The 23,601-nt window shown below is 35.7% G+C and overlaps 1 protein-coding gene across 19 annotated transcripts in view; it reads left to right on the top strand.

The window, feature by feature from the left end:
- The window catches only part of LOC127863704 (uncharacterized), a 259,681-nt gene that overhangs the window by 45,112 nt on the left and 190,968 nt on the right, over window positions 1–23,601 (top strand). For 2 of the 19 annotated variants that reach the window (XM_052403325.1, XM_052403351.1), the window contains exons 5-11: window positions 6,668–6,883; window positions 7,292–8,792; window positions 12,302–13,420; window positions 13,698–13,849; window positions 14,336–14,424; window positions 15,112–15,256; window positions 15,696–17,607. The exons of 7 other annotated variants lie outside the window; for them this stretch is intronic. The gene's annotated coding sequence lies outside the window, so the exon portion shown is untranslated. Of the gene's footprint in view, window positions 1–6,667; window positions 6,884–7,291; window positions 8,793–10,726; window positions 10,820–12,301; window positions 13,421–13,697; window positions 13,850–14,335; window positions 14,425–15,111; window positions 15,257–15,695; window positions 17,608–23,601 lie in introns of those variants that run through there. 10 more of the 19 variants (XM_052403341.1, XM_052403381.1, XM_052403368.1 and 7 more) reach the window with 10 other exon arrangements.

Raw genomic sequence — 23,601 nt, 5'->3', positions numbered from 1 at the left:
CAGGGACTAAATGCATGTGCGTAAAGTGTGGTCCCAGATAGCCTGTGTAGTATGTACAGGGACTAAATGCATGTGTGTAAAGTGTGGTCCCAGATTAGCCTGTGTAGTCTGTACAGGGACTAAATACAGGTGTGTAAAGTGTGGTCCCAGATTAGCCTGTGTAGTCTGTACAGGGACTAAATGCAGGTGTGTAAAGTGTGGTCCCAGATTAGCCTGTGTAGTCTGTACAGGGACTAAATGCAGGTGTGTAAAGTGTGGTCCCAGATTAGCCTGTGTAGTCTGTACAGGGACTAAATGCAGGTGTGTAAAGTGTGGTCCCAGATTAACCTGTGTAGTCTGCACAGGGGCTAAATGCATCAGGGCTCGAATTTAACTTTTCTTTCTACTAGCAAAACATTGCGAGCATCTTAAAGGGGCCTTTTCACAGATTTTGGCATTTTTTTAACTTATTCATTAAATGCTTTATATTGATAAATGTAAACATTGGATCATAAAAGCTCCAGTAAAAAATCAAGAAAAAAAATAAAAAAAGGAAAAGAACATTGCCCGGAGCAGGTTTTGAACCAGTGACCCCTGGAGTCCTGCCAGAGTCCTGAAGTAAAAACGCTTTAGCCAACTGAGCTATTCCGCCGAGTACACATTCTTGACGTATTTTATACCTTATATAAGCAATCTTCGTAGTTTCACAAAATTTAACGACAAAAACAGAACTCTCCAAATTATTCAATCGTTTCGCGTTGCAACGCTTTATAATTTTTAGGATTTAAAATCGTCAAAAGATGCATATAATGGCTATATTAGAGCATGGTTAATGTTCAGTATTACTGTTTCCTCACAAATATCATAACTAAAACGAAAACTTACGAATCTGAAACAACTTTTTTCAATTTTGTCAATTTACCAAAGCGTGAAAAGATCCCTTTAAATACAAGCTCGCAAAATCAAAAAAATTCTCGCAAAATTTGCTGGAAACATAAATATAAGCAAGTTTGTACATAAGTTTAGTACTATTAAAACAAAATAAAATATGACATCTACCACAGGTTTGGATGTTATATATGAAGTTCTTTTTCCCACTTTTTCACTGTTTTCGTGGAAGAATTTAATTTCCGTTTTTTTTCTCTCAACTCAACGGTTAACTTTGCTTTATATTTCGTTTTGTCATTTCAATCTGTGGCCAAAAATAAACTAGTTATTTTTCGCTTCGACGACATGACTGTTCAGGTTTTTATGTCTTTTATAGTGAACATGTGTGGATAATCAACTGTTTCATGTTCTTTGTACCAATACCATCCGCATATATGTACTATAAGTATACCAGTCTACATACAAAGTGCGATCTTCCGCATATGGGTATTCAGACGTTCTATTAATGGACCTGGGGTTTAGCGTTCACAACGTCGAGCACATTTAGCAATATAACTCTTTTTTTTCACTCTTTCTTCACTCGCAAAAGATTTCTAGTGGCTTAAAACTTAACTCGCAATCGGTATTTTTCACTCGTATTTTGCGAGTGTGCGAGTGTTAATTTCGAGCCCTGATGCATGTGTGTAAAGTGTGTCCCCCTACCGTCTGTCAACGAGTTGTACAAGATGATACCAGGGGAGCCTTGTTCTGGGATAATAGTGCTTAATGCATTTTAGTGCCATCTGCAGAATAGCCTGTGCAGTGGGCACACAGAGTAATATGGGATGATACTTTCCGCTTTTGAGGAAATTTTTGTTTAAAGGGAATTTGTATGCCCCCGGTAGGGTGGCATATAGCAGTTGAACTGTCCGTCAGTCAGTCAGTCAGTATGTCAGTCTCTCCGTCCGTCTGAAAAAACTTTAAAATTGGCCATAACTTGCAATATTGAAGATAGCAACTTGATGTTTTGCATGCATGTGTATCTCATGGAGTTGCACATTTTGAGTGGTAAAATTTCAAGGTCAAGATAATCCTTCAAGGTCTAGGGTCGAAAATACAAATCCAAGGAAAGTAATAAGCTTTAAAGGGAGAGAATTATTATATATAATACATTTTCGTTTAACCCTTTCCCCGATAGATGCGTATAATCCGAGTCTATCGATTCCCCGATACATGCGTTTATTACCGTCTCTATCGATTACCGCATACATGCAAGTTTGACCGTGTCTATCCATTACCCGATAATCCCGTATATTCCCGATGCCCATTTTCAAATGCAAATTCTGATTGATGTTGACGACAAAAGTGCTCAAGAAAACTCATAAACACAAACATCCGACATTTTTCTTAAGTGTCAAATAAATTTCATTAAGTCCCTTTTTTTCAAGAGCGATGCTCAAGTTAAGTCCGTTTAAGGGTTGTATTTATACATTCTTATGATAATAGTCCGTTTAAGGGTTGTATTTATACATTCTTATGAGAATAAATTTGGTATAACAAACAATATGATTAAAAAAGTGGTTATTGGGACAATGGTGTTCATGTTAATGCAAATTAAAAATAATTGTTAAGAGATACTAATGTAAGCAATGTTTGATTGAATTCAGAGCGCTTAAAATTGAATGGCTCTTGTGCTATTTTAAACTTTTCTCACAGTGGTGAAATCTCAATATATTTATAAATTACTGTAAACGAGTATCCAAACTAGAAAACTATTTCTTATATAATTGTGGAAACTTAATTTATTTAAATAAAGAAAGAATGAACATAAAATGCAATAATAAATACAATAAAAATGTATTAAGATTACCTATAAATTTTGACTTGTTCACAGATAAGCAGAATAGTAATTTTCTAAAAATTATAATATACAGTCAAAACCTGTTGGCTCAAACTCGCTTGGCTCAACTTTCCGGTTTGCTCGGACTATCCTCGAAGCATCTATTTTTGTATAGCTAAATATTCATATACATTTATGTCAAATGGCTCGAATTTGCAGGGGTTGGATTAATGTCTCCTATTTTTTTAAGTCCCCGTCACAATTTTCACATTGTTTTGTTTGCCTGGCTCTAAAGCACCTAGGGTCGCATAAAGCTGTTACTTGATTATTAGCACTTGATTAAAGGCTCCCTATAATTTCAAACATGTTATTGACTCAATTGTTTATTGATTTGAGTAAAAGATGACAATCTGGCATTTTTGTAGATGCTATAATATTATGGCTGGAACGGCTGCATCACAATATGGTTTATTAAACAATCCATCCAGAAGGCCAAAAGCCCAAGTGGACTAAGCAAGCATACAGTGTTTACAAAATACACAGTTTATGATTATACAAAATAAAGATCTACTATAAACACTGTATTATGTGAATTGGGAATAAGACATCAAACTGGGAATGGACATCATTTTGGTGATTTTCTCAAACAAAACTATTCATTTCATGATCTACATATATTTTTGTAATATATTATCTATAATTTAAGCTTAATAAGAAATTTTCAATGACTTTTTCATTAACAGTGATTGAATGTGTATCATTTAAAGTGTATTTTTAAACCGTGTCCATGCGCGGCATGGACACGGTTTCATTTAATGAGGATTTTTTTTTTAATTAATAAAAAATCCAGTTTTGAAGTAAAATCAATTTAAATGATGCTATTATATATGCAAGTCTATGTTTTAATTATAATTTGTAAAACTAGATAAATGCAACATATAAAGCTGCATATTATGCACGTTTGATAAAACACAATTTATTCCCAAATTGATGTCTTATTCCCAATTCACATAATACAGTGTTTATTATAGTTAGAGTTACAGTTATAATATGTCAACTTGAAGGAATAGACAATTTTGTATCTATGCGTCGTCATGTCATTCTTAAATAAAAACACAAGCAAATAAAGTAATACATGTGTTGTTTAATACTTGGGCGATGTTCATATAATGCTTATATATTGCTTTGTTTCTTAGCGTTATTCCTTACATAAGATCATTGTTTGATTGTTTGTGTTACTGTTTTAAAATAGTGATTACTTAAAAATGTCAAGTATATAAATTCTGTTCTTACTGATTCTAAAGAAGAAAGTAGTACGGAGATTAGGCAGTATGAATACTCTTCAACTGGAGATGTAAATCTATTGCAGATTTATGTTAGTAAACATAAGTATATTCAGATCGGTTGGATCAATTCTGGATGGCTAAAACGTTATAAATTTAAATTAAAAATAAATCAAATAAATCTTGTCAAACACATTTCTAAAAACATGTTGATTAACCCATTTATGCCCAGTGGACTCTCCTATCCTTCTAAATTGGATCGATGTATTTCCAAAATCAGGGGTGTGTAGTATATTTATGTCTATATGTAGAATATTTCATAAAGAAATTCATTTAAGCAAACAGCGCAGACCCAGATGAGAATTATGCGGCGTCTCATCTGGGTCTACGCTGTTTGCAATGTCCATTTTTCTGGACGCTAGGAATGAATGGGTTAAGTACTGTAAATTTGTTATAATTTGTGGAACATTAATTAATGTTGATTTCGTGGGTTTACTGATCCACGAAATTTACTCAAACACATAAAAAAATGATCCAAGCAAATTTGTGTTTTTTTTCAACAAGTAAGAAATGCCTGAATTTACATGAACACAAAAAAGTATTTTTTTGAAAAACCTCCAAGTGTTATGCCAACTAATATAAATGATTTTCCAGGATCAGGGGTGTAGCATTCCAGTCTCTAGCTTGAATTGTTGACAAATATTTTGCATCTGTTTCATCAGTCAGTGACTTTTTTTAAAGTTGTAGTTTTTCTGGAAGGAGCATGAATCTGGGCTATTTTTCCTTTTTATGGAATCACATTTTTATGCCCCCCTTCGAAGAAGAGGGGGTATATTGCTTTGCACATGTCGGTTGGTCTGTCGGTCGGTCCGTCCACCAGGTGGTTTCCGGATGATAACTCAAGAACACTTAGGCCTAGGATCATGAAACTTCATAGGTACATTGATCATGACTCGCAGATGACCCCTATTGATTTTGAGGTCACTAGGTCCAAGGTCAAGGTCACTATGACCCGAAATAGTAAAATGGTTTCCGGATGATAATTCAAGAACGCTTATGCCTAGGATCATGAAACTTGATAGGTAGATTGATCATGACTCGCAGATGACCCCTATTGATTTTCAGGTCACAAGGTCAAAGGTCAAGGTCACGGTGACCCGGAATAGTAAAATGGTTTCCGGATGATAACTCAAGAACGCTTAGGCCTAGGATCATGAAACTTCATAGGTAGATTGATCATGACTCGCAGATGACCCCTATTGATTTTGAGGTCACTAGGTCCAAGGTCACGGTGACCCGAAATAGTAAAATGGTTTCCGGATGATAACTAAAGAACGCTTATGCCTAGGATCATGAAACTTGATAGGTAGTTTGATCATGACTAGCAGATGACCCTTATTGATTTTCAGGTCACTAGGTCAAAAATCAAGGTCACGGTGACCCGAAATAGTAAAATGGTTTCCGGATGATAACTCAAGAAGGCTTATGCCTAGGATCATGAAACTTCTAAGGTACATTGATCATGACTGGCAGATGACCCCTATTGATTTTCAGGTCACTAGGTCAAAGGTCAAGGTCACAGTGACAAAAAACACAAAATTGCTGTCACTACAACTGAGAGCCCATATGGGGGGCATGCATGTTTTACAAACAGCCCTTGTTTTTTTTCAAATTTGAGAGTTTTGTGGGTCACAATTTAAAGAAGTTTGTGACTAGAATTTTCGCATGTTTAAGAGTTTGCTACTCATTTATTCACTATAATTAAAATTCGAGAATCATATTTCTTTCACAAAATGAATGGGTCAAAGGATGATACAAAACATGACACAAAACACGTCCTGTGATCGGATTTGTGTTTGTGGGCAATTGGGTAGTATGTTTTTAGAAACTTGTGTTTTTCCTCAACATATCAAACAAAGTATATGATAGCAATTTACTTGGAAAAAAATCATTTCTTGGTATGGGTTACTGTGAAAATGTGGATTTTTAGGCGTCACCAAAGAACGGGCAAACTAGTGTTGTCAGCGTGTAGTCTTTAAGGGCAAGTGGCCTATAACATAATTAAAATCCAATGTATATGAGCAGTAAAATATATGGAAAAGTAAAGTGATACATATAATGAGTACAATTGAAAAACAATGTTAAGAAGATGATTTTCTATTATTTTTTTGTTTTTATACAGGAAAAAAACTTCTTTAAAATGGGGCTTAATGCATGTGCTTAAATTGTTGTTGTTGTCCTAGATTAGCTTGTGCAATCCACACAGGCATATTTGGGACAACAATTTCATGTGTTAAGGTATTTTTGTTGAATAGAAATATCCTCTTTATGAAAATCCAGTCTAGTCAAAAAGTGTCCTTCCTGATAAGCTTGTGTGGACTTCACATGTTAATCTGGGACGACTATTTGTAATATTTAGGAGCCACATATTGGCTAATGAAATTACATCATTATGAATATACAGGTTGGTATACAGTGTATTATTAGCCAACAATGTTTTAATACGAAATGGTTTGATTATATTAATTTTCGTGCTATTGAGGACAATAAACCAATGAAATGCCAGATTAGAAATTCATTAGAAGGAAATGTTGCCTATTAAACACCTTCATAACCAATCAAGAGGCATAGTTTCGTATAGATTATAATATAAACATTTTTTACAAGTTCACGTCACCCACTGTGCTGTTGTTTTCAGGACAGCACCACCATTGATATCGAGTTGGCCCAGCAACAGCACCAGTCCGGCCTGCAGGAGCCCCAGTCCAGGACGACCCATCCACTCCCCTGACCCATAACTCATCATACTTGATATCCGGAAAAATGGGGCCTTATGCATGTGCTTAAATTGTTGTCACAGATAAGCCTATGCAGTTTGCACAGGCTAATAATGGACAACATTTTCCTCTTAAAGGTATTTTTTGTTGAACAAATAATCCTCTTTATGAAAATCCAGACTAGTCAGAAAGTACCCTCCCTTATATGCTTATGTGAATTTTACTTGCTAATCTGGGACGACACTTTTTTACATTAGTGATCCGCATATTGGCTTATGAAAATACATTTCTACAAATGGAGTAAAGATTATAGATATAAATTTACAGATAAGTATAGCATTAGCCAACACTTTTCTTGTTTTAATACAAAATGACTTAATTGTATTTATGTTTATGCTATTAAGGGCAAGGAATCAATAAAATGCCAGAATAGAAATTCATGTTTTTGAAAACTTTCACAGCCAGTCAAGAGGCATAGTTTGTTATAGCTTGTAATATACTTTGTTACAAGTTCCTATCACCCACTGTGTTGTTGTTGTTTTCAGCAGAGCACCAGCATTGATATCGAGTTGGCCCAGCAAACGCACCAGTCCCGCCTGCAGAAGCCCCAGTCCAGAATGACCCTCCCCCTCCATTGACTTCTAACTCCTCCCCCTTGACCTCCTGCCTCAAAAAGTCAGCATCATTGAACAACTCTGTTCTGCAGGAAATTCTGAGCATGATTCTGTTCTGACAAAACGCAATGCCCACTTTACGTTTTCCAAACAAAAGCCTGGGTAGTTTTGTTAAGCTAGAGTTCCGCGTGGGCCTGAAAGGGACGAGTGTTACAGACATGAAAAGTTATAGCAGTAGTTATGGTAACGCTAACAGTCAGTTGTTGCTGTTGGACATCACAACAAATATCATGAAGAATAAAAAGTTCAATCACTTGTTCCAATCTTTATGGGACAAACAGAAATTGAACAGGAGAGAATCAAGGAACAATAAAAGCGTAAGCTTTCCTAGTGGTAAACGTCTGCTGTTGATAGTTTGGACAACAGAAGGGTTACGGACTGCCCCATATTGTCCTCTCAGCGGCCAAAATATCATAATAGAACAGACTTTTAGCAATGTTACTGACAAAAAAAGGCAAAGATGACTTGGTTGTGAACACCCAGAGCGCGATACATCCATTCTGACACAGAAAGGCGGTAATAACTTGGTTGTGAACACCCAGAGCACAATACATCCATGCTGATACAGAAAGGAAGTAATGACTTGGTTGTGACCACCCAGAGCACAATACATCCATGCTGACACAGAAAGGCAGTTATGACTTGGCTGTAAACACAGAGCACAATATATCCATGCTGACACAGAAAGGCAGTAAAGACTTGGATGTAAAACCCCAGAGCACAATACATCCATGCTGACACAGAAAGGCAGTAATGACTTGGATGTAAACACCCAGAGCACAATACATCCATGCTGACACAGAAAGGCAGTAATGACTTGGTTGTAAACACAGAGCACAATACATCCTTGTATGACTTGGCAGTGAACACCCTGAGTACCCTACATGCATGCTGACACAGAAAGGCAGTAATGACTTGTTTGTAAACACCCAGAGCACAATACATCCATGCTGACACAGAAAGGCGGTAATAACTTGGTTGTAAACACCCAGAGCACAATACATCCATGCTGACACAGAAAGGCAGTAAAGACTTAGTTGTAAACACCCAGAGCACAATACATCCATGCTGACACAAAAAGGCAGTAAAGACTTTGTTGTAAACACTAAGAGATCCATACATCCATGGGATGTGCCACAGCCGCAAATTACGCCCACGTGAACACGTCTGGTTTTGTTATGAGCACATAGCACTCCAAGCCCAAAAGACCTCGCATTGAATTGATGCAAGAGAAGGCTTTGAAAAATAACAGCAGTTTTGTTGTGTGGTCCAATACGCCCTTCGACTCTCAACCTGAAGAAAGCAAAACTCAAACTCGTCTCTTAGCAATATCAGCAAGGCCAGCATGTCATCTCAGCTTCTTGAACTTCAGGTGAGACCTTACAGTGTTAATTATTTTGTTGAAATTGGGGCCGAAATTCAGCCCCATTCTTATCTCATAAAGTCTATATCCATGATTACTGGCTTAAGTTCTCAATTCATGGTTTCCCGGAAGAAAAAGAATGTTTTGATAGGTTGCAACATTGAGTTAATCAGAACTCAAATTCAGCCTTTGGCAATATCAGCTTGTCCAGCATATCAGCTCAGCTTCTTGAGCTTCAGGTGAGATCATAGAGTGTTATTCATTTGTCGAAATTGGGGCCAATATTGAGTCCCATACCTAATCTTAAACAGTTTATTTTTTCCATAATTACTGGCTAAAGTTCTCAATTCAAGGTTTGACCCGAAACAATGTTTTGATAGGTTACAAATTGAGTTTGTTTCCTTATGCACCTCTATAAGTTGAACCTTAGTGCAATTTATCTTGATAGCACTTATTCTCAATTTTTATACGCCCGTATAAAATACGGGACGTATTATGTGAAACCCCTTGGCGGCGGGCGGGCGGGCGGCGGGCGGAAGGCATCACTTTGTCCGGACTCTAATTCAAATTGTATTCATCCGATCTTCACCAAACTTGGTCAGCAGTTGCATCTAGTTGATATCTAGGCCAAGTTCGAATATGGGTCATGCCGGGTCAAAAACTAGGTCATAGGGTCAATAAGTGCATTTTCAAAGGGGCCACTTTGTCCGGACTCTATTTCAAATTGTATTCATCCGATCTTCACCAAACTTGGTCAGCAGTTGCATCTAGTTGATATCTAGGCCAAGTTCGAATATGGGTCATGCCGGGTCAAAAACTAGGTCATAGGGTCAATAAGTGCATTTTCAAAGGGGCCACTTTGTCCGGACTCTATTTCAAATTGTATTCATCCGATCTTCACCAAACTTGGTCAGCAGTTGCATCTAGTTGATATATAGGCCAAGTTCGAATATGGGTCATGCCGGGTCAAAAACTAGGTCATAGGGTCAATTAGTGCATTTTCAACGGCGCCACTTTGTCCGGACTCTAATTCAAATTGTATTCATCCGATCTTCACCAAATTTGGTCAGAAGTTGTGTCTAGATGATATGTAGGTCAAGTTCAAATATGGGTCAGGCCGGGTCAAAAACTAGGTCACGAGGTTACTTAGTGCATTTCAAGCATTTAGCATGGTGTCCGCTCTCTAATTGAAGTAGTTTTCATCTGATCTTCACCTAATTTGGTCAGAAGTTGTGTCTAGATGATATGTAGGTCAAGTTCGAACATGGGTCATGCCGGGTCAAAAACGAGGTCACATAGTGCATTTCAAGCATTAAGCATGTTGTCCGCTCTTTAATTGAAGTAGTTTTCATCTGATCTTCACCAAATTTAGTCAGATGTTACATCTAAGTGATATCTAGGTCAAGTTCAAATATGGGTCATGCCGGGTCAATAACTAGGTCTTGAGGACACTTTCAAGCATTGAGCATGGTGTCCAAAACCTTCGAACGGGCGTATCTTGTGACAGTTTGGCACTCTTGTTTAAATTATGTTTAGCAAAAACTACAACCATTTTCCCAATTTAATTCAAAACACTATGATTTTTTACGAATTGACCCAATACAAAAATGGTTAAAATAAACTCTGCACAGAGCTAGCCCCTAGTTATAGCACATTTTAAAGTTTTTTATCAGAATAACTGGCTTAATTATACCCCCACAAACGAAGTTTAGGGGGTTTATAGAAGTGAACTTGTCTTTCGGTCTGTCTGTCGGTTCGTATTAAGTGTCCGCTCTCTAATTCAAGTAGTTTTTATCCGATCTTCACCAAACTTGGTCAGAACTTGCATCTACATGATGCCTAGGCTAAGTTCGAACATGGGCCTTGCCGGGTCAAAAACTATGTCACGGGGTCACTTAGTGCGTTTTTTAACATTCAGCATGGTGTCCTCTCTCTTATTCAAGTAGTTTTCATCCGATCTTCACCAAACTTGGTCAGAAGTTTTATCTAGATGATCTGAAGGCCAAGTTTGAACATGGGCCATACCAGATAAAAAGGTAGGTCACAGGGTCACTTAATACGTTTTACACATTGAACATGGTGTCCGCTATCTATTTCAAGTAGTTTAAATCAGATCTTCACCACACTTGGTTAGAAGTTGTAACTAGATGATGTGTAGGTCAAGTTCGAACATGGGCCATGCCGGGTCAAAAACTAGGTCACGGGGTCACTTTGTGTGTTTTAAACCTCACCATGTTGTCCGCCCTCTAATTCAAATAGTTTTTATCCAATCTTCACCAAAATTGGTCAGAAGTTGTATCTTGATAATGTCTAGGTCAAATTTGAATATGGGTCATGCCAGGTCAAAAACATGGTCAGTGGGTCAGTTGCTGCGTTTTGAACATCACAATGTTTTCTGCTCTATAATTCAAGTAGTTTTCATCCAATCTTCACCAAACTTGGTTAGAAGTTGTATCTAGATGATGTCTAGGTCAAGTTTGAATATGGGTCATGCCGGGTCAAAAACTATGTCACGGGGTATCTTAGTGAGTTTTAAACCTCACCATGTTGTCCGCTCTCTAATTAAAGTAGTTTTCATCCAATCCTCACCAAACTTGGTCACAAGTTTTATCTTAATGATCTCTAGGCCAAGTTAGAACATGGGCCATTCCGGGCCTAAAACTAGGTCACCGGGTCACTTTGTGCATTTTTTAACATTCAGCATGGTGTCCGCTCTCTAATGCAAGTAGTTTACATTCGATCTTCACCAAACTTGGTCAGAAGTTTTATGGAGATGATCTTAAGGCCAAGTTAGAACATGGGCCTTTCTTGGTCAAAAACTAGGTCAAGGGGTCACTTAGTGCGTTTTAAAAATTGAGCATGGTGTCCGCTGTTTTTGTGAAGATGACATGCAAAATATTATGTGTCAATGCGGCATGTGGGGGTATTCGTCACGTCTGTGACAAAGCTCTAGTTTGCTTATTTCACTAAGTTTAATAACTTTTTTGAACTCACATCTATTGTTTCTTATTAAATGCCATACAGTTATATTGTCTCACATTTTAAGTTGTTAACTCTCAGTTATAAGTCATAAACTGTAACATTTAAAGGTGTGCAGACTCACATTTAAATATGCAGATTGTAACATTTAAAGTTGTGTTGTCTCACATTTTAAGTTGCTGAGTATCACATTTTAAATTATGAAGTCTCACATTTAAAGTTCTATAGTCACACAATTAAAGGTGTACAGTCTCACATTCTAAATTGCTCACGTAATGCCTGTTTTTGATTTACAAAAAAAATAAATATAACCTTGCTACAAACTCAAAAATTCCAATTTCAAGTTGGTGCGCGTAAAACATTGATACTACGTTATTCTGAGTTCTAATTAGTGAAAAATTAATTGCAATATTCTAAATATCAATTATAGGCACAATGTTTGGCATTTAAAAAACAAGTCTGTAAGGTAAGGTGTTGCAAGGCTTATTCATGTGTCACTAAACAATCCGGTTTTAGTTTACTTTCCATTTCCTTTTCAGTGAACTTAACTAGCAAACATGACAAACGTCATTGAAGTGAAAGTCGATGACAACCCCCTTCTTGCACAAATACTACAATTGCTTAAGAAATTCAGCAAGAAGACGTCTTGCGTCAGACTACCAAGCCTCCTATCAATATCTCCTCCCATATTGGGTACATCAATACTTCCAACAGCAGAGCCTTGGTGAGTTCGACTTCCGTCTCGGCATCGATGTCGCTTAGCAACAATTGGATGATGGGCGTCGACAAATTAGGCCGGACAAGTCGCTCGAACTGAAACGATCTGATACAACAGGTAGAGCAGGCGTTGCCTGACACGTCCGTTCATGTGACTGACCTCCATATGTTGTTCTCGAATAATGTGAACCTTAGGCCTGGAGAGCAGTATGCGATTGACGCCATTCAACAAAAGTTGTTGTCGGAATTCTCGGGTTTGGGTTGGCGACTTCGGCGTCGGGACTCACTCCATCTCTGTCTGTGGCCCAGTCGCAGCAGCAGCAACAAGAACAATAAGTAGTATCTTAGCGGTGTTCTGGGATATGGGGCTTCATGTATGTGCTTAAATTGTCATCCCAGATTAGCTTGTGCAGACTGCACCTACATTAAGTCCTATTAAATTGTCATCACTGATTAGCCTGTGCAGACTGCACATATATAAAGTCATATTAAAGTGTCATCCCAGATTAGCCTGTGCAGAAGGCACATACTTAAGTCCTATTAAATTGTCATCCCAGATTAGCATGTGCAGACTGCACATACATAAAGTCCTATTAAATTGTCATCCCAGATTAGCCTGTGCAGACTGCACATACATTAGGCCCTATTAAAGTGTCATCCCAGATTAGCCTGTGCAGACTGCATATACATTTAGCCCTATTAAAGTGTCATCCCAGATAAGCCTGTGCAGACTGCACATACATTAAGTCCTATTAAAGTGTCATCCCAGATTAGCCTGTGAAGACTGCACATACATTAAGTCCTATTAAATTGTCATCCCAGATTAGCCTGTGCAGACTGCACATATATTAAGCCCTATTTTCCCAGAATGAGGCTCATATTCTTCACTTAACATCAGTATTTTTTCTGCCTGATTGAAGAAAAGCTCCTAGCATCAAATGGTTAGTATGTGTTTTTAAAATTAATCAACTTGTTAAATAAATAGCAAATATCAATAGATCTATCAGGTTTAATCATAGAAGGTCAAGGCATAGTTTTGTCTACGTTTCGGCCAAAATTCAGCCCTTGAACCAAGCGATAATTATTGCATACAAAATCCGCTACAATAGACTTGTTAAATTTTATCTAATTTTAGCAAAACAATTATTTAAATGACTTCAGCACATTATACAATTATTCCCTTCAATATTTATTTAAGGTCCTGAATTTTGTTTTAAGAGCCGGTTCCTACAGGATCCCATGCAGTCATAGATCGGTACCCAGCTGAACAACAGGCTGTCTGGTAAGCTGGGCCCGGATAGGTGCAGCCAGTCTAAAGCTGGGGCTTCAAACTTTCCTGCCAAGTGGGCTGATATTACCTCTTCTACAAGGTACATTGGTCCTGTAATTTACCGTGTATAATGTGCAGTGTGTTACTTCTCAAAATTTTATTTCAATAGTGTGTGCTTGTTATACATTGGTAAAATTCTATCCTTGCTGCTAACTTAAACTTACGTAATTGTAAATATTCATAATAGTTGCCATTTTGTATTGCCTTGAAAGGGTGCAAGGGGGAGGTCAGATCGGATAAAATTGTAGCATTGTCTCCGTCCTTCCATTCTTCCTTATGTCCATCCAACCCTTTTGGAGTTACACGTAACTTAATGCAGATTGGTTAGATATGGATGAAAAATGATTGTATCAAGTGTACAGTATATAGTAGACTGTGTGTGTGTGTGAAGTGTTTATTGTATACCTCATTTGTATCAAGAGCCTTCAAACATAATGTATTTCTTATATTATTTAATCAAACAACATTGATTGACCTCCAATATAAATGATGCTATTTCAGAATGCATTAATTATTTGGTTTACAGGGACATATGTCAGTGATGCGCAAAGAGCTGGTTTTCTGTTCACAGAGAAATATCCTAACAACTCCAACTCAGCCACTACATCTCAATAGGTAAGTCCCCTAACCATTGCAAAACCTACACTGTGGCACCAGAGCACTGGGATATAAGTCGTCCGTTTACATTTTGCACAGTATGCAACCACAGCAGATTTGCTTATTTCCCTAACGGGTACCCAATAGAACAAGAATGGGATTAATTGTTTGATATGCACAGTTCTGTGGTCTGAGCAGAATTCTACCTTGGGACCTTTCGATTCCTAGACCAGCATCCCACCACTTGACAAAGGTCCCACATTAATACAGTATTACGCAAAGACATGATATCTGAGCTATTTTCATGTATTTTTAAGTATTGCCAATGTAAAGTAATGAAATATTAGGATATTTATTACACTCGGGGATTAAGAGAAAGTCCCTTTCCCCCATTGCTATGCACCTGGTGAACATATTTGTTTCTCTATAACCACCTGTGAAATAAAGTTTAATAATATACTTTAATTAACTCAACACATATTCTCTGTTGATTTGAAATGATTGCATTGAATGTCTATATTACTTTCAGAAGCTTTCCATCTCTGAAACGTAGTTGCCACAAAATTGGTTCTGTTCAAATCTGTTTATTTTGGCTTAGCAATATGGAAGGCAATGGTTAACAAAGACAATTTCTATAATGCAAATAATGCTTGACATATTTGCACAATTATCTGTCAAGTTTGACACACAATCTACTTTTTCCAGACAACCCGAATATCAAGGCGTTAAGTTTCTTCTGGATGCAGTTACAGTCACAGCTTTCAAGCCAGCAGCTGTTGATTTATTGAGATTTTCTCCTCTCTCTGTTACCTGACCTGCTGCCTGTGAACATCCTTCGCATAGAACCTTTGTGAGTTTGTGAGACGTGTGTAGGCTTTTTGTAAATACCTACTTTCAGAGACAGTTTAAGGGAACACTGGTCCGTCTAAACGTTTGTCCGCCTGTCAGGTTGTGTGGCATATATAACCTCAAAACATATTTCTTAATTTGTTATGCAACTCGCCAAACATGTTAATCAGCATGTGGGCGTGTACTGTTGTGTATTTTATATCAGCTTCCTTTTGCATTAGTGGAATTGGAGATAAAAAACTTTTTTTCATTACATGTTCATATTATTTTGCCGTAAATATTTAATAATTAAGGAATATATCTTGGACCACCTATCTATAAATTCAAATCAAAGAAGCTTAAGACCATATGTCAGTTTTGTTCTTTTTCACTGCTTTCCTAAGTAACAAAATCAGAATAATGAACTGAAATTTACATTAACATACCTTCCTTTATTTCAGATCCCATTCGATGTAATTAAACCGGCCAATCAAAAAGACAGCCTGTTACAGCACTTGTCATTAGATTGACGCCATGCATGCCTTTGAAGATCATTTATACATACAATTTAAGCATGATAGTCAATAAGTGCCTGCGTTTGCTTCTTAAACGACCCGCAGTCCTGAGCATTTACGATGGAATTCCTCATCTTGAAATATTGGGAAGGCAGGAAAACGCCTGTCACTGTTAAGACAAAAATGAGGGAATGACAAAGAACAATAAGACCAGCCAAGTCCTGTTATTAGCCAAGTCCTGTGGCCAGACACGTCTTGTGGCCAGCCAAGTCCTGTTATCAGCCAAGTCCTGTGGCCAGACACGTCTTGTGGCCAGACACGTCTTGTGGCCAGACACGTCTTGTGGCCAGCCAAGTCCTGTGATCAGCCAAGTCCTGTGGCCAGACACGTCTTGTGGCCAGCCAAGTTCTGTGATCAGCCAAGTCATGTGGCCAGCCAAGTCCTGTGATCAGCCAAGTCCTGTGGCCAGACACGTCTTGTGGCCAGCCATGTCCTGTGATCAGCCAAGTCCTGTGATCAGCTTAGGTCTGTGGCCAGCCAAGTCCTGTGATCAGCCAAGTTTTAGGATCAGCTTAGTTCTGTGGGCAGCCAAGTCATGCGACATGCCAAGTGTTTTTACCAGCCATGTCCTATGACTAGCAACTTTGTCTCGTGTGTACAGTCTGATTGTATGGGAAGAAAAATCTTCATTTCATATTGTATGGGTATTATGATACTGACAGTTACTTGATGATTAAATATTTTGTTATATATTGGTAAATAGACCAATATGATAAGGGGAAACTTAGTAATAGCAGTAATGTAAAGTTTTATTTCAAGAGCAAAATAATGCAAGTACTGCTATTGTGTCTGTATTCAGAAACTGACTCTATATAGCTTTATCCTGATTATCGTAAACAGACAGACAAAATGATTTTACAATTGTTTTTTTTAAACATTGATTTTAAGCCTTCACAAAGTTGTTTAAATAATCCTGATACCTTGGACAGTATTTAACTTATTTATTGGCTTAACAAGACATGTTTATTTTTAGTTTTTACCTATAAAATAGCAATATGTGCTATGTAAAATAATTGATCAGAACGGTTCATAATTGTGATGCTTCTATTTTGATATGTCTGTCATTCTGTCTGTGTACATTTATCATCAGTTTGCTCTTTTGAGGCAGTATTTTATCAAGAATTTCATGTAGTGATGTAACAGCAAAATATCAAATAATAATTTGATTTATCCAAACTATATTAACCTTCTGTTAATTATCAAGTTATTTATTGACAACTGAAACTTTGTTTAATATAAACAATAGTTAAGCGCGTTATAAAAATTGTGTGAATGTACATGCATAATATTGCAATAATTGATGCACACATTTAGAAGTGCATCTTAATTGTAATGAAGTTTGTTTAATTATTGAAAAAGGATGCTTTCTTTGATGAAAAGTAATTCCTTCAGAAGTAATTTTGTTTCAAAGTGAGTATTTTCAGGAATAATGATCCTAGATATGGTTGCAGATTGTTCTTGTTGTGTCATATACTGACATGCTCATCATTTGTGTTGACATTTGCATTCTAGCATTAAAAGTTCATTATGCTTTAAATATTTGTATGTACACATTTGCGACCAGCTTTTCTAATGTAATAAGTGAATAACGTAACACAGATTTATGTGTCACTGTATATAAGTTTATTTTGTCATTTGTAAATAGATCAACTGCAAAGCTAATGTTTTTGTTTGTACATTATTCATAAAATTTCAAACAGATACATTCACTGTTTTAATTCATTTGTACAAAATTGTTTCATATTAAACATCATTTACATATCAGGCAATAGAGAAAAGGAATTGCTTTGGATGAATGAGCACATTAACCAGTAGAGTTAATTAAGACATGCAGAATATCAGATTATTAACATAATAATATACTTTAAGCATTAGAAACACCTTGTTTTATGTCAAGCTTTTCAGTTAACATAATTAAGCAACTACTATCTGGAAATTTGGAAAACAGTGAAGAACGATTCAAGGGAGAGCAACTGTGATATACTAAATAAAAGTCGTCTCCCTTGTTAGAGTATTATTGTACCTCTCAACGTAACAAGAACATTGAATCTTTTTTTTTTAATTATTCCACACTATAAACTATACACTATATTCATTCCATAATCACTAAAGAAATATGGTTTGCATAATTGTTTATTTCTATGCGTTATACCAAATTCATCAGTATGGCATTAATTAAAATTCATCATATTTTTATTGCCAAAATTGGCCATACAGTGCTAAAAGTTTGGTATTCTGACTATTATAAGTGCATGTTCTCATACAAAATCATATTGTATATTTTAACACTGAGGCAATATGTGTTAATATATTATTTTTTATTTATTGACTTGTTGTTGCTTGTTAAGGTGTCTAATTTTGAACTATAGCTGTTAATTGATTGTGACTATTTCGAGTTTTGAATGGTTGCTTTAAGTTGATTGTTTACAAGTTTTGTAAAAGCTGTTTTCATGTTGACCGCTCCACATTAAATGTCCCAACAAATCTGATGTCTTATGATTGGATTCCATACACACGTGGTTGTTTATAGTCAGCTTGCTTTGCATTTAACATGTCTGCTTTGTTGTTGAACAATTATACACAGCTTTTTATTGGACAAAATTGTGTAATATTTCAAATTTTTGCTTTCGATTTTTTTTATTTCCAACAAAAATATATTTTGTTTATTTGCATGTATATTTAGCTATAATAAAATTGTTTCTATAATATATAAACAACCTATTTATAAGCAATAAACTATATTGGTAAAAGTAGATTTAAGGTTCAAAATCATGTCTTAATTTGTTTGATTATCCCAAATTAACATTTTGCAAAAGCAAAACTTGTTGAATAAAGAAAAGTTTATGCAACGTACCACCTGGTCTTTTAACCATTGATTGTGTATCACTAATGATCAGGACTTAATCAGGGATTAATAATTACCTATGCACGGTTATAATGTTTGTGTCTTTGAATTGAATAATTTCTGTAGTTTGGTGCACATTAATTGTTGTTGTTTTTTAAAGACATAGCACATGTCATATAATATAGTATCATTGTAGTTTTGGTATGGGATATAATCATGTTAATGTATGTGATTTGCTGATCCATTTCTTGTTGTTTCACTCCATTTTATGTATATAGCCATGCATAGACCAGGAATATTGTTAAACTGTAAAAAAATGTTATAGCAAATAAAAAATGTATGTTAATTGTTTTCTCACGTCTATATAAATTTCCCTTTTGACGATGGCATATTGTTATTTGGTCTGTCTCTCCGTTTTTTCGTTTGTCCCCCGTCATACATTGGTCAGACTCGGATACCTTTCAGAACCTTAATAACTATTCTGACAGATCTTCACTTGGGGATTGTTCTTCATGCAGATATTATGTAAGTCGCTCCAAAGACTTGTTATGTTGTTCCCACGATTAATAAGGTAGTGGGAACGAGATAACTTTGTATTGAGAATGAAAAAGCTTACCCGTGGGAATGAGAAAGTAAGTCAATTGAATGACGTTCTTAATCATGGGAACAAGTCACTAATTCATGGGAATGACAAACTGAAAAAAAAACGTACACGTCTGTGCACACGTACATTTCACGCCATGATTGGTATTTTCAGTAGACAAAGCGCACTCCTATTTAGAGTAGGTTAAGTATGTCAGGCAGAACGTTTTATAAAATATGTGATTTTTTTATGTACTTGATTCAATGTGGCACTTTAGGATTATTTAAGACAATGTTGACCACTATCTGAAATCAGGTTAAATGAATGGGAGAAACATGTGTTCGTTCTGAAGATTTGTTTTCGTTCTTAAAGCTAACATCTAGTACACATTTATATGATTTTTTATTTTTCGTATCAAACATATTTACATGTCATATCTTCCAAGTCAGGGGATTATAGTGATTTGGTCTTGTCTGTCATTCTGTTGAAATGTAAAGTATAATTGACCAGTCGCCAAATTATCGATCGCTCCGCCCACATAGTCACGTGGTCTAGTGATTAGAAAACTCCGACAAGCAGATCGCAATTATAGCGGATTACGTGAGGGAAATTCTATATTTGTAATGATGTATTATGCTCTTTTCTATAAAATAAATTATTAAAGCCGCACACTAACCTAAACTGCTTTGTAAAACGTTAATACAATCATAAAAACTTTAGAGAGAAATGGCGTAATCAAAATAAATGAGTTAACGGCAGACTGACTATCAGAAACGTTTCTTATTCATATTATATAGGGAGGTGATGAAAAATCCGTTGTAAACATGAGCATTTATTTCATATTGATTTTGAACTTGTATTCAACCGTCTCACAGTGAACCCGGTGGCTATTCATATATAATTTTGAAAATATTTTTATTAAATGCAAATGACATATCCATATCATGATGGTTTTTTTTGTTTATTAAAAATGTTAAAGGGATCTTTTCACGCTTTGGTAAATTGACAAAATTGAAAAAAGTTGTTTCAGATTCGCAAATTTTCGTTTTAGTTATGATAATTGTGAGGAAACAGTAATACTGAACATTTACAATGGTCTAATATAGCCATTATATGCATCTTTTGACGATTTTAAAACCTAAAAATTATAAAGCGTTGCAACGCGAAACGATTGAATAATTTGGAGAGTTCTGTTTTTGTCGTTAAATTTTGTGAAACTACGAAGATTGCTTATATAAGGTATAAAATACGACAAGTGCGTGTACTCGGCGGAATAGCTCAGTAGGCTAGAGCGTTTTTACTTCAGGACTCCGGCAGGACTCCAGGGGTCACTGGTTCGAAACCTGTTCTGGGCAATGTTCTTTTCCTTTTTTTAATTTTATTCTTGATTTTTTACTGGAGCTTTTACGATCCAATGTTTACATTTATCGATATAAAGCATTTAATGAATAAGTTAAAAAATGCCAAAATCTGTGAAAAGGCCCCTTTAAGATCTTTGTTTTATTGAGTTATTAGCATAGGTGCAACGCACCTATGCTTAAGGTATATACGACATTTTGAAAACACACATCGAATGGTTGTCCATTTTGAAGCCTTACCTGATCTAAAATCAGACGAAATATCTTTTTAATTTAGTTTATGGTAATTCTTACTCTTTTTTTTTGAAACGTTTTTCTTACGTTTTCTTCCAAGAATATTGCTGACACCGTTTTTAGTGAATTTTTCTAAGACCGTTTTACGTGAAAAAACCTTCTAAGAAACTAAAACAAATTTCGTTCGTAAAACAATTCTGTTCTTGTTGATAGTGACCTCGCACCTAATTTCTATTTCCTTTGTTTACTGTTCTGTGAGAGGTCAAATGTTTTCTGATTTATGACATGGATTCTGACCTGCCTTTCTATGGATTTGATGAAGTAGAGTTTGAAAATAATAGAGATGTGTTAATTGAAGTTAAAATGACTTACTTTTAGCCAGAAATTAACGTTACGAGTAGAGCTAACGGTTTAAATGTGGCATCGGATTTAATGGATTCGCGCGAATTCTGGACGAGTGTTGTGTCTGTAAAATATTAAATGGAAATCTGTAAATGTATCAAGTTGGAAAAGAAAACGGATGGTTGCATAATGGAATGCGTGAAATAATGTAATTCTACGTATTTATTTTCATAGTTATGTCATTTTGTAACCATTCACATTCGTCACTATTTGGAATTCCCGTTTCTAAAAATAGAACATATTGGTTACAAGGGGGGCGACTCTTGATGTCAGCAATCGTTAAGGTTACAATATACTCAATAATCGAGTCATGAAGGCTGTACTCTCTAAACAAATCATCATATTTTCCTCGAAGGCATGTTATACACTTTATACTGTTGTTCTGGTTTTATCGTTTGGAGATATTGAGAAGGTAAGCATAGGTGTTAAATCCCTGAAATAGGATAAAGTTGGAGATTAAAGTAAAAAATGGCACTGCAAAAGGTTACAATCCACTAGATTTTTTTTTTATTTGAGTCGAATTCTTTTTTGGTTTGAACATGAAATATCTGTTTTATTGCTTAAATCGATAAAGCTTAGAATGCCCGTCAAGAAAAGGTATGGTTATGGGGGTCTCTATGTGCAAAATGTTGTAATAATTTTTGCTCGAAGTTGTCGCTTTTATATCGAAACATATAAGGAAACTATTTAGTATATTTTGACCTTAACATTTACTTCAGCAGCATCTTCCCTGTATCTTGCAACTATGCTTTCAGCGCCATCGGCGCTCTCGTTTTTTTTATTGTAACCATAATTTAATACAGGCCTAATTTCGTGGTTTCATTAACAGATAGTCTAATATGCATTTTATTTCATTTATGTTTAATGCGAACCTGTTACATTTCACTATCAAAAAATGAAATGTTGGTATTACGGTGCTGTTCACGAACATTCGAATTGAATACATTTAGCATATTATGCATTTGCTTATTTATAACAAGATGGCCCTTATATTTTAATTGCAATTTTCACAATTCTCCCCGTATCAATATATGTTGTATTAGAAATGTTGTTGTTGTATTATAAGCCGTACATTTTACACTTGAAGTCGCTTTAAGCTGGCTAAGCCGCGTTGAAATCACCTTTTTGTTGTTTTTACTTTAGTTAAAACAATATTTAAGTTAACAATTTATAATGATTTCCCTTGTTTATGATCCACAGAAAATAAATATATAATTGGAAATCAATTAAGTCATTAAATAGTTTTCTTTTCTTGTGTACAGTACCTAACAATGCCTTAATGTTCCTTCATTCTGAGATCCACGCAACATACTGTCATTTATTAATCATCGACAATTACGCTGAGATTAATTAGAACGTGTGGCAATTATTATGTTGCCCAAACTGCTTAATAATATTGTGCATCAAACGGTATAACACGTTTTTATAGAACACACGGTGTGGTTAAACTATTTATTGTGTTTGTTTTCTCATTACTCGTTCATATGTTCAATAAATAAAGATAAAATAATAACCTTTTATAAAGTATGTATAGCACCTACAATTTTGAATAATGATCGAACAGTTATGATCATGCATTTGATATAAAATCTGTGTAAACTCTTAAAAATTACGTCCATTCCATATGAACGACACGCTTTGTTTGTCGGACAAAATGGCGGCCAGATAAGCGTTGCTGAGGGGTGTGTGAAAAATCGATATCTGATTGGCTGATCGACAAAATGTGGGCGGAGTTGGCGACTGGTCAATTGCTGAAGTGATGAAATGGCACACATATGCATTCAACAGAATACAAACTTATATCAAACATGTATTTATTATGTTGTTTTAATAAGTTAAATTATATTTTAGTCCAAGGTCGTTAAATGGTTAAACAATACGAATCACTGTATTTACGTTGGTCAAAAAGAGATGTACATTATACACCATAAGAATTTCTTAATCTCTAAACAATCGAAAACAATGTTTTGTAAAAAGAATGCTGACCATTTGATAGCAAAATATTGGAAAATCGCGTGACCAGTAACTGTTAGTATATGGCTACAAAGTACAAACCGGCATAAATGTTTCGTAACAGGCTAGAGCGAACATGAGAGACGTAGTCGCATTTGTTTTAAAATAATTTGCTAGAAAAAGTTAGTGAGGCGTGATCGATGACATGAAGACCTTCTGAGCACGACTACAAACGTACTCTTAAATGCGTATTCACATGTGAACAATATTACTGTTGTTGTTGCACTACTTCTTATCTAACAAGCAACCAAAATATTGTTACAAAATTACACTAAAGAACACTAAAATGCATGCATTTGTATATTACCATACTTTTTTTTTCACTTGAAAGACGCATAATTGTCGCATGAAATGTGT

This window comes from Dreissena polymorpha, chromosome 1, assembly GCF_020536995.1.
Source record: "Dreissena polymorpha isolate Duluth1 chromosome 1, UMN_Dpol_1.0, whole genome shotgun sequence".
Classification (NCBI taxonomy): Eukaryota; Metazoa; Mollusca; class Bivalvia; order Myida; family Dreissenidae; genus Dreissena; species Dreissena polymorpha.
This window is presented reverse-complemented; position numbering and strand designations above follow the sequence as displayed.